The sequence below is a fragment of the Sciurus vulgaris genome, assembly GCF_902686455.1.
Source record: "Sciurus vulgaris genome assembly, chromosome: 13".
Lineage (NCBI taxonomy): Eukaryota > Metazoa > Chordata > Mammalia > Rodentia > Sciuridae > Sciurus > Sciurus vulgaris.
In genome coordinates this window covers 100,302,160-100,316,313 of record NC_136474.1, presented here as the reverse complement: position 1 = coordinate 100,316,313, position 14,154 = coordinate 100,302,160, and the positions used below count along the sequence as shown (strand labels likewise).

At 47.8% G+C, this 14,154-nt stretch overlaps 1 pseudogene across 1 annotated transcript; it reads left to right on the top strand.

Moving 5' to 3' along the window:
- The first annotated feature begins 746 nt into the window (after positions 1-746).
- LOC306643139 (stathmin-like) lies at positions 747-3,145 on the top strand (annotated as a pseudogene). Its single transcript has 2 exons — positions 747-804; positions 1,343-3,145. The product of its transcript is annotated as a stathmin-like (transcript).
- Positions 3,146-14,154: the final 11,009 nt, after the last annotated feature.

Here is a 14,154-nt window from a genome sequence, read left to right as displayed (position 1 = left end):
TACCGACTGAGCTATCTCCCCAACCCTACCAACTGTACCTCCTGACAAGAAACTCCACCAATCCATGGGATAGGGACACATATTATGTTCAGAGTTACCACATTATAGCATCCAAATTTTCTACTTCTTAATAAAAATTTACAAAGTACATAAAGAAACAGCAAATTATGGTCTATTTACAGAAGAAAATATGAAAACAACAATAAACATTTCTGAGAAAACCAAGACATTGGACTTACTGGACAAAGACTTTAAAATACTTGTATTAAATGTGCTAGAGATGGTGAAGGAAACCATGGACAAGAACTAAGGGCAACCAAGAGAATGATTTATGAACTGCAAAGACTATTATTACAGAGACAAAAAATTCTAAACAAACAAAATAGAAACTCTGGAGTTGAAAAGTACAACAGCTGGATGAAATAAATATTCACTAGGAGGCCCGGTAGCAGATTTGAGCAGACAGGCAAAAGGGTCTATACACTTGAATATATCACAATTGAAATTGCCCAGTCTGAAGAGCAGAAAGGGAAAAACTGAATACACAGAGTCTAAGGAACTTATATGACATGTCAGTGTACATTATGGGAGTCCCAGAAGAAGAGAGAAAGGCAGAAGAAAGCATTTGAAGAAATAATGACACAAAACTTCACAAATGCAAAAAAAAAAAAAAAAAAAAAAAGGCATGAATCTACACATCTAAGAAACTCCAAAAACTCTGAGCAGGATAGACACAGAAACCCACAATGAGACACATAACCAACTTTCAAGCCAATTATAAGCTGGACATGTCGGCACACACCTGTAATCACAGCTACTTGGGAGCCTGAGGCAGGAAGGCCAGCTGGGCAACTTTGGGAGAAACTATCTCGAAATTAAAAACGGCCTGAGACTGTAACTCAGTGGTGGCGCTCTCACCTAGCATTGTGAGGCCATGGGTTCCAACCCAGAGTAATGGGTTGACAAATCTGACTCCATGGAAATGTTACAGGCCAGGCTATCTGGGCAGTGACTAAACAGACTCCATTTTACCTTGAGACTCCATGTCATGTAGGAACTGCTTCTCCCATGGGAACACCACCTCTGTACCTGTCAAGAGTTCCTTGGCATGAAGTTTAGCAACACAAAATGGCAATTCTTATATGATAAAAAACTGTTCTCTTTTTGATTCCTATTTTCCTAAACAATGTACCATGTCAACAGTGATGTCAACAGTGATTGTCTAGCAGTTAGTAACCATTCTTTAGTTCGTACCTAAATAAGGACATTTTGGAGTGTGACCAGGCAGCTGGGCCTGCGCAGGACTTTCCTTACCAGTGAATTGTGTGGAATACACTGCCAGTCTCTTGTCTTCTATTCACCACGGATGCTTCTGATATTCAGATGAAAGAACTGGAGAAGTGAGCCTCAGGCCAGGCTTTTGAGCTGATTCTCAGCCCTTAGTCAAAAGAATCTGTCCCAGATTTTCCCCTTTCCCTTCCAAAGAAGAAGGATCTTTCCCTGGAGGAAATTCAGAAGAAATTAGAAGCTGCAGAAGAAAGACACAAGTCCCATGAAGCTGAGGTCTTGGAGAGCATGAGAAAGAGGTGCTTCAGAAAGTAACAAAAGAAAACCAGAACCTCAGTAAAATGGCGGAGAGAAGCCTACCCACAAATGGAAGCTAACAAAGAGAACCAAGAGGCACAAATGGCTGCCAAACTGGAGCGTTTGTGAGAGAAGGAAAAGCACATTAAAGAAGCGCAGAAGAACAAAGAATCCAAAGACCCTGCTGATGAGACTGAAGCTGACTAAATGGTTCTGAGAACCATTAGTTCTTTCTCCCCTTCCCCTTCCTAAATATCCAAAGACTGTACTGGCCAGTATCATTTTATTTTTTCCCTCCTGACAAATACTCTAGAAGCTGATATAGGACTGTATAGGTAGATCCAGACTGTAAAATGTTGTTCTAGGGGATAGAGGGGAGAAACTGAAAGTGTTTTAATCTTTTTCTAAAGTGTTGGTCTTTTTAATGTAGCTATTTTTATCATTGCATCTTTACTTCAGTGCACTTGGTGTACCGGGTTAATGGCTAGTATTGTATTGGCTCTGTGAAAACATGTTTGTGAAGAGTATATAGTGGCTTCTTTCAAATTGTTAGATGCTGAATATCTGTTCACTTTTCAATCCCAATTCTGTCCCAATCTTACCAGATGCTACTGTACTTGAATGGTTAATAAAACTGCACAGTGCAAAAAATAAATAAATAAATAAGGTCATTTTGACCCACTTCCCCTTCTGCTAATGATTTTAGATCTCATGATGTTAGTTTGTAGTTTTGAATCATAGCAACAGACACTTATGATTGATTTGCTGACTTATGATATAAAAACCCCTGCAACCCTATGGTTGGGGCTGTTCTCCCAATAGTCAATACAAAGATCTCCTGTAAAGGTAAGTACCTAATAAAAAAGCTAGTGTTACTGTGATGTGCTGTTGGGTTATAACTGATATGTGTGATTTAAGAGGTAGATGCAAAAAACAATAATTATAAATCTATGTTAATGGGTATACACTTATAAAGATGCAATTAGTTACAACAATATACAGGAGCAGATTTAATGAATGCTGTTGAAGCTAAGTTTGTATCCAAACTAGACTGATATGAATTTAGGATTTAACTCTAGTCACCATAGTAACCAGTAGGAAAATAACTTAAAATATACAGAAAAGAATATGAAAAGGAAATCAAAATCAGTCAAACCCAAACAAGGCAATGTTGGAGGAATTAAGAAACAAAAACAAAGGAAATATAGAAAACAAAAAGCCAAATGGCAAAAGTTTTTCATTATCATAACCACATTAAATGTAAAGGTATCAAATTCATTAGTTAAAGGATAAAGACTGATAGAATGATTTTAAAAACACCATCGAGCTATATGCTACTTGTAAGAGAACCATTTTAGACCCAAGATACAAATAGGTTGAAAGCAAAATGATTGAAGAAGATACTCCATCAGATAGCCTGCTGAGGGCTGGGGTTGTGGCTCAGTGTAGAGCACTCACTGAGCATGTGTGAGGCACTGGGTTCCATTCTCAGCACCACATAAATAAATAAACAAATAAAGAAAGAAAGATATTGTGTCCATCTGCAGCTAAAAATATTTTTATTTATTTATTTTTTTTTATTTTATTTTATTTTATTTTTTTTGGGGGGGTGCTGGGGATCGAACCCAGGGCCTCGTACTTGCAAGGCAAGCACTCTACCAACTGGGTTATCTCCCCAACCCAGCTAAAAATATTTTTTTAAGAAATAGCAGCTGAAAGAGCCAGAGTGGCTCCATTAACATCCCACAGAAGAGATCTAAGTGGAAAGTGTTGGGAGAGAAAAAGGACAGCATGTGTTGACACCTAGTCACAAATGTGATAATGGAAGCCATGCAAGCACTAGACCCTAAGCTCCCAAACCTGCGAAGCAGATGCCAGGGAGGGACGACTCTGCACAAGTTTCAAGGCCCACTCTCAGCAGTGGGACTTCCACAGTAGGTCAGGAAGGAGGGAGAAGACTTGAACGGCACAGGAAACCAACTTCTCCACCAGCCGCAGACTTAAGTTCTACATCCGTAAAGTAGCATTGTGAAGCCAGCAGAGGATGGGGCTGCTCTAGGTGTGCAAAGGCAAGGTGCTCGGGTGGGCAGCGGCACTCGGGCCTGCACTGACTGTACACGTGGGGGCCTCTGGAGACCGTCCGTGAGTCTGTTTCCTAGACACAGCCTTTTCACTTGGCCAAGACAGGACCTTCTCCAGGAATCTTCCCCTGCTGCTGCCACGGCTGTCAGTTCAGGGCCCCACGTAAGCGCCCCAGGACGTGGCCCTGGGGTTGGGCTGAGGCCCACTCCTTCCTAACAGACCTGCTGGGATCTACACACACAGCTCCCCAGGCTCTCCTGCAGACTCACAGGTAAGGGTGCTGAATCTGGTCACACCTGGGCTCTGGCCTAAGAATAGGTCTGAGAGCCCTGCCAGACACAGCGGTCCTCTCTCCCCCGTCGCAGCTCCCAGACAGGGTTGCAGGGCCCCTGGAAACCCCATGGCTCACAAGGCCCACCTGGAGTGGACCCAGTCCTTTGTGCCTTGCCAGTCTGGTCACTTCCTCCCTCTGTGTCCCCAGGCATCAGTCAGGCGTGTTCATGTACTGGCTGCTCCATCAGTTTCCTGGCCTCCTCAGAGAGTGATCAGAGAGGCCCCTGCCCAACTGGACTGGTAAAGCACTAACCAGGACAGCTTTCATCTCATCCTTACAGGCAAGGCAAAGGTATTTCAAGACTTCAGACAGCAGAAATAATAGGAATCTTTTCTTGTCTTAGGATGGCAAAAATCCATGATTTTATTTATTATCCAATTCAGCCTGTCTGTAGCAGGTGGTTGTAGAATTGGAATTCACATCATCTTGCTGGCCTCTCTCCCAGGGGTCAGCCCCACCTCCATCACAATGTCCCACAACTATGGGATCTGGTGAGCATGGTACCCTGAGGGCATCCTTAAAGGGCACCCTGCCCCAGCCTGCAGCTGAGAGGAGGGTCAGTGCAGTTTCTTTGGGGAGTTAAGGGGCACTTCCTGCCAGCCTCCATGGCCTCCTCTTGCCTGTGCTGCTGTAAGTCTGCCCTGTGCCGCAGGCTCCCAGAGTTGTGCAGAAAAGCTTATCTGTGGGTATGCCAGGAGCCTACTCCAGGGGCCTCTGCAGAACTTTGCACAATGGGAGAGAACCTGAGCAAGTAGGAGAGCAAAGAGGGCTGCAAGTGGTCAGAGCTCCCGGGTCAGAGCCAGGACAGTCCTGCAAGTGGCCAAAGCTCAGAGCCAGGACAGGGCTGCAAGTGGTCAGAGCTCCTGGGTCAGAGCCAGAACAGCACTGTAAATGAGCGGCCCAGGCTGGGCGGTGACTCTTCACGGAAGGGGCTGGGAGTGAGTCTCGCACAGTTCCCAGGGGCTGCAGCCAGTGATCTGGTCAGTTGTGCTTTTTTAGGATAAAGAAACAAGATGAAGCAGACACAGTTGGACTCTGGAAGGAGAGGTGATTCCACAGTTTCACCCAGACCTGCCAGAAGACCCAGTGAAAGTTGTAAACCTTGGCCCATGCCCTTGTAAAATGAGGGAAATATGCAACCCCAGGAAAACTGGTGTGAAGCTCCACCCTGGATCCACCTCCAGTCCTGCCCCGATACATCCCTTCTATAAATACTGGACCCCAGCCCAAGAGAGACTTCTCACTCTGGAGACAGCCCAGTTTCCCTTGAATCTGTGTCCACCTTCCTAGGTAAAGCTGTCTGTGCCTCTGTCTCATGCTAAAATTCTTTTACATAACCTACGCCAAGAACCCCACTGGTCCTGAGTTGAGTCCCCTCTCCTCTGGGAACTCCTTGGACCCTTCTCCAGAGACATCTCTGCTCCTGTGATAAACCTTTTTCCTTTTTCTCAAAATCATGTCTTTTTTATTGAATTGGCCTCAGGGACAAGGATGGAGCCTTTGGTATCAAGAACACTCCAGTGGGACTGAGGATATAGTTCAGTTGGTAGAGTGCTTGCCTCACATGCACAAGGCCCTGGGTTCAATCCCCAGCACAAAACAAAACAAAACACTTTAGTAAAAAGTCTCACACACAAAGCAAGACGAGTGAGCCACGTCTGCATGCTAGACACCAAGAGCCTAAGTAGCTGACCCAGTCACTGGATGAGGGCTATGTGCAAATCTGCTCTCCTTATCTCTTTTCTCTGTGACAGATGTTTACCCAATGTCTGACGTGTTGAATTGAAGAAGTCAGGTTAACCATGATTACCCTTTAGAGGAGACTAATAAGGCATCCACACACTCTGCTTCACTTCATTAGAAGCCTCAGGCTGTGTTCACAGGCCAGGAATGTCCAGTAAAGATGAATCCTATTGAAACCAGAGTCTGGGGATGAGACTAGATCCCCCCCACTTCACCAATTCCTTCTGGGTTCTTGTCTTGTAAAATTTGAAGAATAAAAGCTACAGACAATCATGGAGCGAGAGTGAACGGAGCAGGACTGACTTGCTCGAGGAGAGTGCTCTGCCACGTGGGAGGGGGCCTGAGAGTAGAACACCCCAGTTTGGTGTGCCAGCCTGGGAGCTCGTAAATGGTTCTGGGCAGAGCTTGGAGCGAAATCTGCCAACCAGGCCCTGAAGACAGCACCAAGGCTCTCGCCTTCCTGTGAGCCACCGCCCTTCACCCCCACCTTCCACTTTCCCACCACGGGGACAGGGAGTTGGCAGGAGGTGTCCCCACAGGTGAGCCTCAAGGCCCTTTACACTTGAAATAGGCCAGACGGTGCCCAGTAGTGTGTCTGCAGTTAGCCTCCAGGTGTTTCTGGCATTTGAACAAGACCGGTTTGGCCCATCTCTTCTGATTGCTAACCATTTCACTATTCTTAGTCACTGTTCCCTCCTCTCCTTAGAAAAATGTGGAAGTCAAGACCTTCACAGATAGACAACTAAAAAATGAGTGGTAGTTTAGAAAGTTTGTGTGGATGTATTCTATAAGTATCAGTGGTGCTGATGAACAGGGAGAAGAGAGCAACTGTTACAGGCAATGTGGTCTCCACCATCACAGAAGTAGCATCAAGAAAAGGACAGGACTGAACTGCGCAGCTCAGCCAACTGCCCTTCTCTCAGAGGGACGCTGGGGCAGAGGGACTGCAAGTCTCTCTGTGGAGACTTGTGCTCAAACCTGGAACCCAGCTGGACATAGAAATGCTGTTGAATGCTTCACAAAGAAATCCCATTCTTCCAGACCCTGAGAGGAGAAGAACACAGCAACTATCCCTTAGTAGTGAGCTGGGAAATACAGAACAGGCTGTGGTTTCATTTCTCCCTCCCCACTAGGCTGCATCTAAGCTTCCTAAAATCCTAGAAAACCTGCAACCATTCCTGCTCCAGCCTTTAGGAATCTGGAGCCCCAAGACACATTTGTTTTGTGTGGAAGAGCACTCTGCTCATATTCTCCCACAGGGACACCTGTTCCTTCATGGGGACAGTCCCGGAGTTGCACACCTGTGCAACTTTGTGTGTGGGGAGGGACAGGAGTCTGAAATTAAGATTAATTAATTAGTAAAGGAATGGTACAATTTATTAAAAGTGATAGGAAAGGGGAAAAGGGAAGAGGGGGGTCCTCAGAGAGGAGGACAACAGTAGGACCCTCCTGCCTTCAGGTTCTATTGGGGGCCCAGGGATGTTTCCGGAGAACCTGCCCAGATCCACCCCTTGACATTTGACTGACAACAGGATCATATCAGATTTCCAAGTCCCCACTGGGCATGGTAAAAATCCAAAACAATTCTGGGTCATCTTAACCAGTGCTGACGGGTTCTGATCAGAACTTGCCGTACAGAGCTGATGGCTGGGATGATCATCCTGACCTCCGGAGTTCTGGAATCCAGCCTGAGCAAAGGCCATAACAGCACAGCCGGGCTTTCAAGGTAACTTTCTTGTCAGCACTGCTAGCCTGCGTTTCTCCTGCAGTAGGTGATTCACTGAGGAATGTGATACGTCCTATTAACTTACGTCAGGCAGGGCTGCATTTAAAGTGCTTTTAAGATAAAGCACTGGAGGTCAGCACGTTAGGCCCAGTTTGTAGAATCATCCTTACTCTTCCAGCCCCACTGCTCACTCTATCACACTGAAAACCTGAAGAGAACGTTCCACCAAGGAGGGCCTGGCAGGCGCCCTTCTCCTAACGCAATGTTCAGGACTAGGAATCCTCCCAGGACCCTCCATCCCCAGCGAAGGGCCACATGGAGATGGAAAGGACCTGAGATGGAAAGGCTTAGCTTTCTGCGTTCTTTCCCCAGCACCAGAGGGTCAGCTCAGCGCCTCTGCAGAACGCGACAGCCGAGCTCTATGAGCGTCGCCCAGTGCGGAGCTGGGTACCTGCCAGAGGCGAACACCCTCGCCTGTTAAGGCAGCATCTAGGAGGGGGCGCCCGGGTTGTCCACGTGCAGCACCAGTGGTGCTGGGCACCATCGCGGGCAGGGCCCAGCAACCACCTGGGAAAGGTCGCTGCGTCTCCCAAGTCCAGACCTGCGACCCTCGACCCTCGGTGACTCCTCACCTGGGCGAACTTCCCTCTGCACGCGCCGAGCTAGAAGCGCACAGGCCAAAGTGGTCCCGGGAAGCGTTCGCGCCACACCTCCCAACCTAAACCCTGTGCGCTCGCCCTGGTGGGGGCGCCGCTCCCCAGCCCCTCCTCTGCCCTCCCGCCAGCACCCAGGTGTGGGTCCCAGCGCCTTCCACCAACCCCCCCACCACACACACACACCGCCGGGCGCCTCCAGGCTGAGTCCAGGACTGAGCCCTGCGCCGCTGTCCTGCCGGGCCTTTGCCGGCTCTCGAGAGGCTGGCCTCCCCTCCGCCGCGCAGCCTGGATCCAAAAGGCTTTCACTCGAGTCGCCTTCGTCCGCCTCATATCCCCACAGCCTCCATGCCACGACTAGGTGTCGCCCTGCACTCGCAGCAACCCAGAAGCCTTGCTTTTTCCAAGACCCTGGGAGAAAACATCTCCAACCGCTGCTCAGTCGAGTGGTCGACCCTCACTCTGGCCCTTCACCTGCAGCGCCGGCCTGGGGATCTTGGAGGTGCCAGGACCGGTGCCCCATGCAGGATTCCTTGCAGTTTGGGGGCTCCACGCTGCGCTCGCCAGGCCCACTGGGAACAGGCACGCATCATGGAACCACTCCCGGCTGCCCCTCCAGTGCCCGGAGAGTGGGTGCCGACCTCGCTCTCCAGGGGTATCCCGAGCTCGGTGCTCAGGCGAGGATCTGGGTGGGCGCCTCCTGATATCTCAAAAGCCCGCTGAAACTTCCTCTCAGCAATGAATAGCCAGGGCAGGACAGGAACAAAGGCTTCCTTAGACCTGGCAGACAGTGGGGCAGCCTGGGGACCGCATCAAAATTTCCTGCCCCTCAGCCTGAGATTGCAACCAGGGCAGAGGTCCCTGATCTCCAGGCCTCATGAAGCTGAACCGAAATAAGGGTGTGGAAATACACACCAGTTTCTTGTTTAAAATAAAGCAATATGGGAGCTGGTGTTCTCTTTCCTGAGTGTGGAGGAACTGGATGGGGCCTGGTAGTCCCCAGAGGCATCTGCTCAAAACTGTCAGGTCTGACCCCTCTCTATGGGCCTCTGGCTAGATTTTTGACTTTGGGAACTGGAATGGCTTTAAAAGGTCATGCATGGTTCCTTGTAGGCCTGGGTCGGACTAAGTTGGGGAACACCTCGAGGGCTGGTAGAGCTTATTTCTGGGTGTGCCTGTAAGGGTGTTTCCAGAGATTAGCTGAGAAGGAAGCCCTGCTGGGTCCATCCAGGTACAAAAAGGCAGAGGAGGCAAATCTGGTCCAGCACTGTACCCTTGGAGCTGGGACGCCTTTCTCTGGCCCTCAGAACTCCAGGTGTCCAGCCTTTAGTCTCTGGAACCTGCGCATTTTGCACGACTGTGCTCCAGTGTTCCAGACAATGACCAGCAGGAAAGGGACTAGTGTTGTTTGGGAGGGAAAAGCAAAAGGAAGGGGTTTCTTGTTAGTCAAGCCTTTCCTCACTGTGCCCAAATACCAGACATATACAGCTTAAAGAAGGAAGAGAGTTCATGGTAGACTGCTTCCATCACTCCAGGCATGAGTTGAGGCAGAACATCACCTGGAAGGGCAGTAGAAAAGGAAAGCTAATCAGCTCACTGGCAGCTAGAAAGGGGGAGGTGGGACAAGACATCCTTTCCAAGAGCACACCCCCACTGACACACTTCTTCCAAGTGCCCCCAAATGCTGTTTCCATCTCCTCCCACAGTCCGTTCCAATCATCAATCCATGAAATGGATCGATCCACTCATGAATTCAGATCCCTCATGATCCAATCATGTCCCCAAAACTCCACCTCTGGACAATGCTGCATTGGGGACCAAACCTTCAACACGTCTTTGGAGGGTATTCCAGATCCAGACCACAACAGGCATATTTTCCTGAATGGTTAATCCAAATGCCCAATCTGATGGTTGAGCCCAGAGAGCCAGAAAAAAGCAAGGCAGACAGCAAGGCAGACATTTTTCAGTCTTCCTCAGAGTTCTGAGCCTTTCTCATCAGAGGTTCATGAATTTCTGAAGAGTTATCATGATTGTACCAAGACACACTGCATCTGTAAATTTAATGGGATTCTTTTTCTCTGAATCTAACGTGGATTTTTTTTTTTTTTTTTTTTTTTTTTTGTATACTGGGGATTGAACCCAGGGATGCCATAAAACTGAGCTACATCCTCAGTCCCTCCTTATTATTTTCAGTGTCTTGCTAAATTGCCTAGGCTGCCCTGAGTTTGCAACAACCTTCCTGCCTCAGACTCCCAAGTTACTGGGATTATAGGTGCATGCCAAACATTTTCTAATAATTATTAACTGAGTGATCCATTTCTTGGTATGTGTAGTTCTAGGTTCTATTCTAAAACTTTAAATCAGTTTTGCTATTCTAGGAAATACAGTGAAGTCTAACGTACACTATGGACTTTGGGAATACTGACATATAAATGTGGACTCATGGACTGTGATCCAGGACATCAAATAGTGGGGAGGGACAGGAGAACTATGGGACACCGTCTTTCTCTCAATTTTGCTGTGAACCTGGAACTGCCATCAAAATGTTTATTACAAAAAACAAACACCAAACTGTGCATCCCGTAGAATCTTTTGTGAATTTAATTGAAATAGGCACTATTAATACACTAAGAACTGCCCATCTTTTAAAAATGAAGTCTTGCATGTTTTGTTTTCCTACATTTTATTATGCAATATGGGGAACAACATATATCCTTTTGATTCTTACACTAAAAAATTCTTTTGAGATGAGAAATGGGAGAATTCAAATGGATGATCTCTTAATTTCATCTTCAAATCCTTTAGCAAAGCAGAGAAGACAATTCCTTCTTCGTTTCTGCAAAGCCTGACATATTAGGTGCTCAAGACGCTCGCGTGCACAGTGCTTCCACTGTGAACTGTTAACCAGATGTACCCATAAAATCCTAACCACGGGACCTCTGTGGCATGGTTTCCTTGAGTTTACGACCAAGTTAGAGTTTACTTTGTTTTATTTATGAGACTTAATCCAAAGGGAAAAATCACAGACGTGGCCAAGCTGGCCATGAAGACAATCATCCAAATGTTGTTATATCCCTGAAAAGCTGGGAGCAATCCCTGCCCTGGCAGCAGGGCTGGCAGATGCTGCTGTTGCTCTCCAGTGGTCCTACTGTGAGAAACAGGAAGTCATGGTCCATTTTCAGAATATAGTATTGAGTCTTAACTGGATCCAATTGTAGTCATTTTAATTGTAGCCCTTCCCCTAGACCACCCTAATTCTAAAGTTAGCCAATCACTAAATGCATACATGGTACCCGAGTCCTCCAATCAGGGAGGAGGGCCACACTGCATTAGGTATATAAATAGGCAGACTGTGGCCAGGTGCACTCACAAGCCATGTTCTATAGCAGACCTCTGACAGAAGAAAATCTGCAGCAAGTCTGGCAGTGGAACTGAGACCCATGCTCCCTCCTCAAGCCTGGCTCAGGAAAGCCATACTATCCAGGGCACTAATCTTGGCCCCCATGAGGGCCTCTTCCTATTGGGACTCCACATTTTCTCCTGCCCTGGCACTGGCTGCAGAGCTGACCTCAGCAGTGCAATGAGAAGCAGGAATTGCTCAATCTCCAGCAGGACAAAGGCTCCACCCAGGAAGAGTGTGCTGAGAATTCTGGGGGCCCAGGGGCAGATTCACCCTGGAGAGCAAGCCAAGGGAAGACCGGCACCATAAAGTCCAAAGCAGGATCATAACCAGAGGGAACCAAGATGAAGAAGCAGGGAGGCATGATGAGCTCTCTGCAGTAGGGACTGGGGTTGTGACTCAGTGGTGGTGCACTTGCCTAGCATGTGAGGCACTGGGTTTGATCCTCAGCACCACATAAAAATAAATAAATAAAATAAAGGTATTGTGTCCATCTACAACTAAAAAAATTAAAAACAAAAACAAAAACAACTCTGCAGCCAAAAAGGACAATGACTAAAATGAAAAATCTACTACTAGGCTCAATAATAGATTTGATAAGAGATGAAAGAAACAGCAAATGTTCTTTTTTTGGTGACTGAACTTGGGTGCTTTACTTCTGAGCTAGATCTCCAGCCCTTTTGATTTGAGACAGGTTTCAGTTGCTCAGGCTGTCCCGGAACTTGTGATCCTGCTGCCTCAGCCTCCCTAGTGCTGGGATTGCAGGTGTGGCCACCGTGCCCAGCATATCATGGACACTATTAAATGCACCACATGAGTAAAGTGGAAAGGACAGGGAAGAAAAGAGAGAAAGCCAACAAAGAAATGATGGTGTAAAACTCCCCCCCTGCCATGGTGAAGAATTTCCTTCCAAAATTCATAGCCACAGTGTCCAAACTGACCTCATTTGGAAAAATGGTCTTCACGAATGTAATTAAAGACTTCAAAATGGGATCATCCTGGACCTAAGAGTGGCTCCACCCTGCCACACATGTCTAGAGAAGACAGGGGGACTGCACACAGATGGACACAGAGACCACACCTGAGGACACAACCCAACCCAGCAGTCCTGGAGCCCTGGGGGCTGAAAAGACAGGAGTAGTCTGGGAGGAAGCACAGCTATGGGGCACCTGCATCTGGACTCCAGCTTCCAGAACAGTGAGTATCTGTTGCTCTCGGCCATTGATTCTATGACTTGTTAGCGCAATCAGAGAAAACTGAAGCAATGGCTATACTGGAAACTATAAGCTTTGGAACACATTAACAAGTCACAGAGCATAGCCATAGAGCACACCAACACAGCAACAGGCAGAGCTCCAGCACACAGTAGCATGGAGAGTACACAGAACGTAACTACTGAGTAAAACAGGAAGCTCCAGTGCATGCTGGTTCAACAACTGAGAAAAATGAGTGTGGGGGTTTACAAGGACCCCCCCCCATGATGGGGCAAGAGACTTGACAGTGGGGGAGGCTGGCAGACATCACCTTCATGGGCCATCAACACGATGGTATCAGGAGCCAGCACCCCATGGCAGAGAACCTGTTCCCACCAAAGACACAAGTCCAGCCTGACTCTGAGCTGAGGAAACACCAGGCAGACCAAGTTGAGGGGCTGTACCCTCAAGCAAGCCCTGTTGGCTCAAGGATGCGGGGACACGGTCCAGGGCAGAGGGAGAACAAGGGCAGAGGGTAAGGGCGTCACTGGGGCAGGAGTCCTCGGGGCTGAGGCTGCAGGGCACTACAGTCCACTCCTGTCTGCTGGTGTCACAGGCAGTTCCAATAGGTAGCAGCTGTTGCTACTGGTTATGACTGGTAGTTGCTGGCTATTACTAGTTATTGCAGGGAGCTACTGGTTGCTACTTGGTATCACAGGCAGCTGCCAGTGTCACTGTGGTGCATTCCTTCATCCAAGGGACAAAACACATTCATACTTTCTTACTCACGCGCACACACACACACACCCAATCAGCTTAGCCCAGTTCAACACGTGTTCCTAGCTGATGCTAAGCAAGGTGACTACATTCTCAGTTTAGCTCATATTGCAAAAAGTTGTATTTTCAATAGTCTGAGCACTGCATTTTGCACATTTTTGCATCTCCTGTTGGTAATTCTGTTGTTCAAAATGAACAAAAACATAACTTATTAGGTGGCCCTTGTGTCTTCTGCTCTGAAGAAGGTAAAACAAGTCATCACCTTGAGGCTGAAGTAAGGAATTAAGCACAAGAGACAAGCTCTTGGCTTGACTGGAAACCTGTCCAGAGCCTCAGGTACCCTGGAAGGCAAAGACAGATTTTTAGAAAGTGCACTAGCTGAACAGAGGTGCTGAGGTGGAAAGCGTCAGTACCTCGGGGCTGAATGGAATTCAGGTACAGCAGTGGTCACCAGGAGCCCTTCAGACCCACCTACGCGTACTTCCTGCTCCTGGCCTTAACCAGCAGGTGGAAATGACAGCTCACAGCTGTGCGGAAGAGATCACAGCCAGAGGACGTGGCACTGGGCACAGTGCTTGCTGGGCAGGTCTGCAGAGGTAGAACTGCAGGCTCTGACCCTAGCCCTCCCGCTGCTGCAGCCAGCTGGGCAGTGGCTGTGCCTG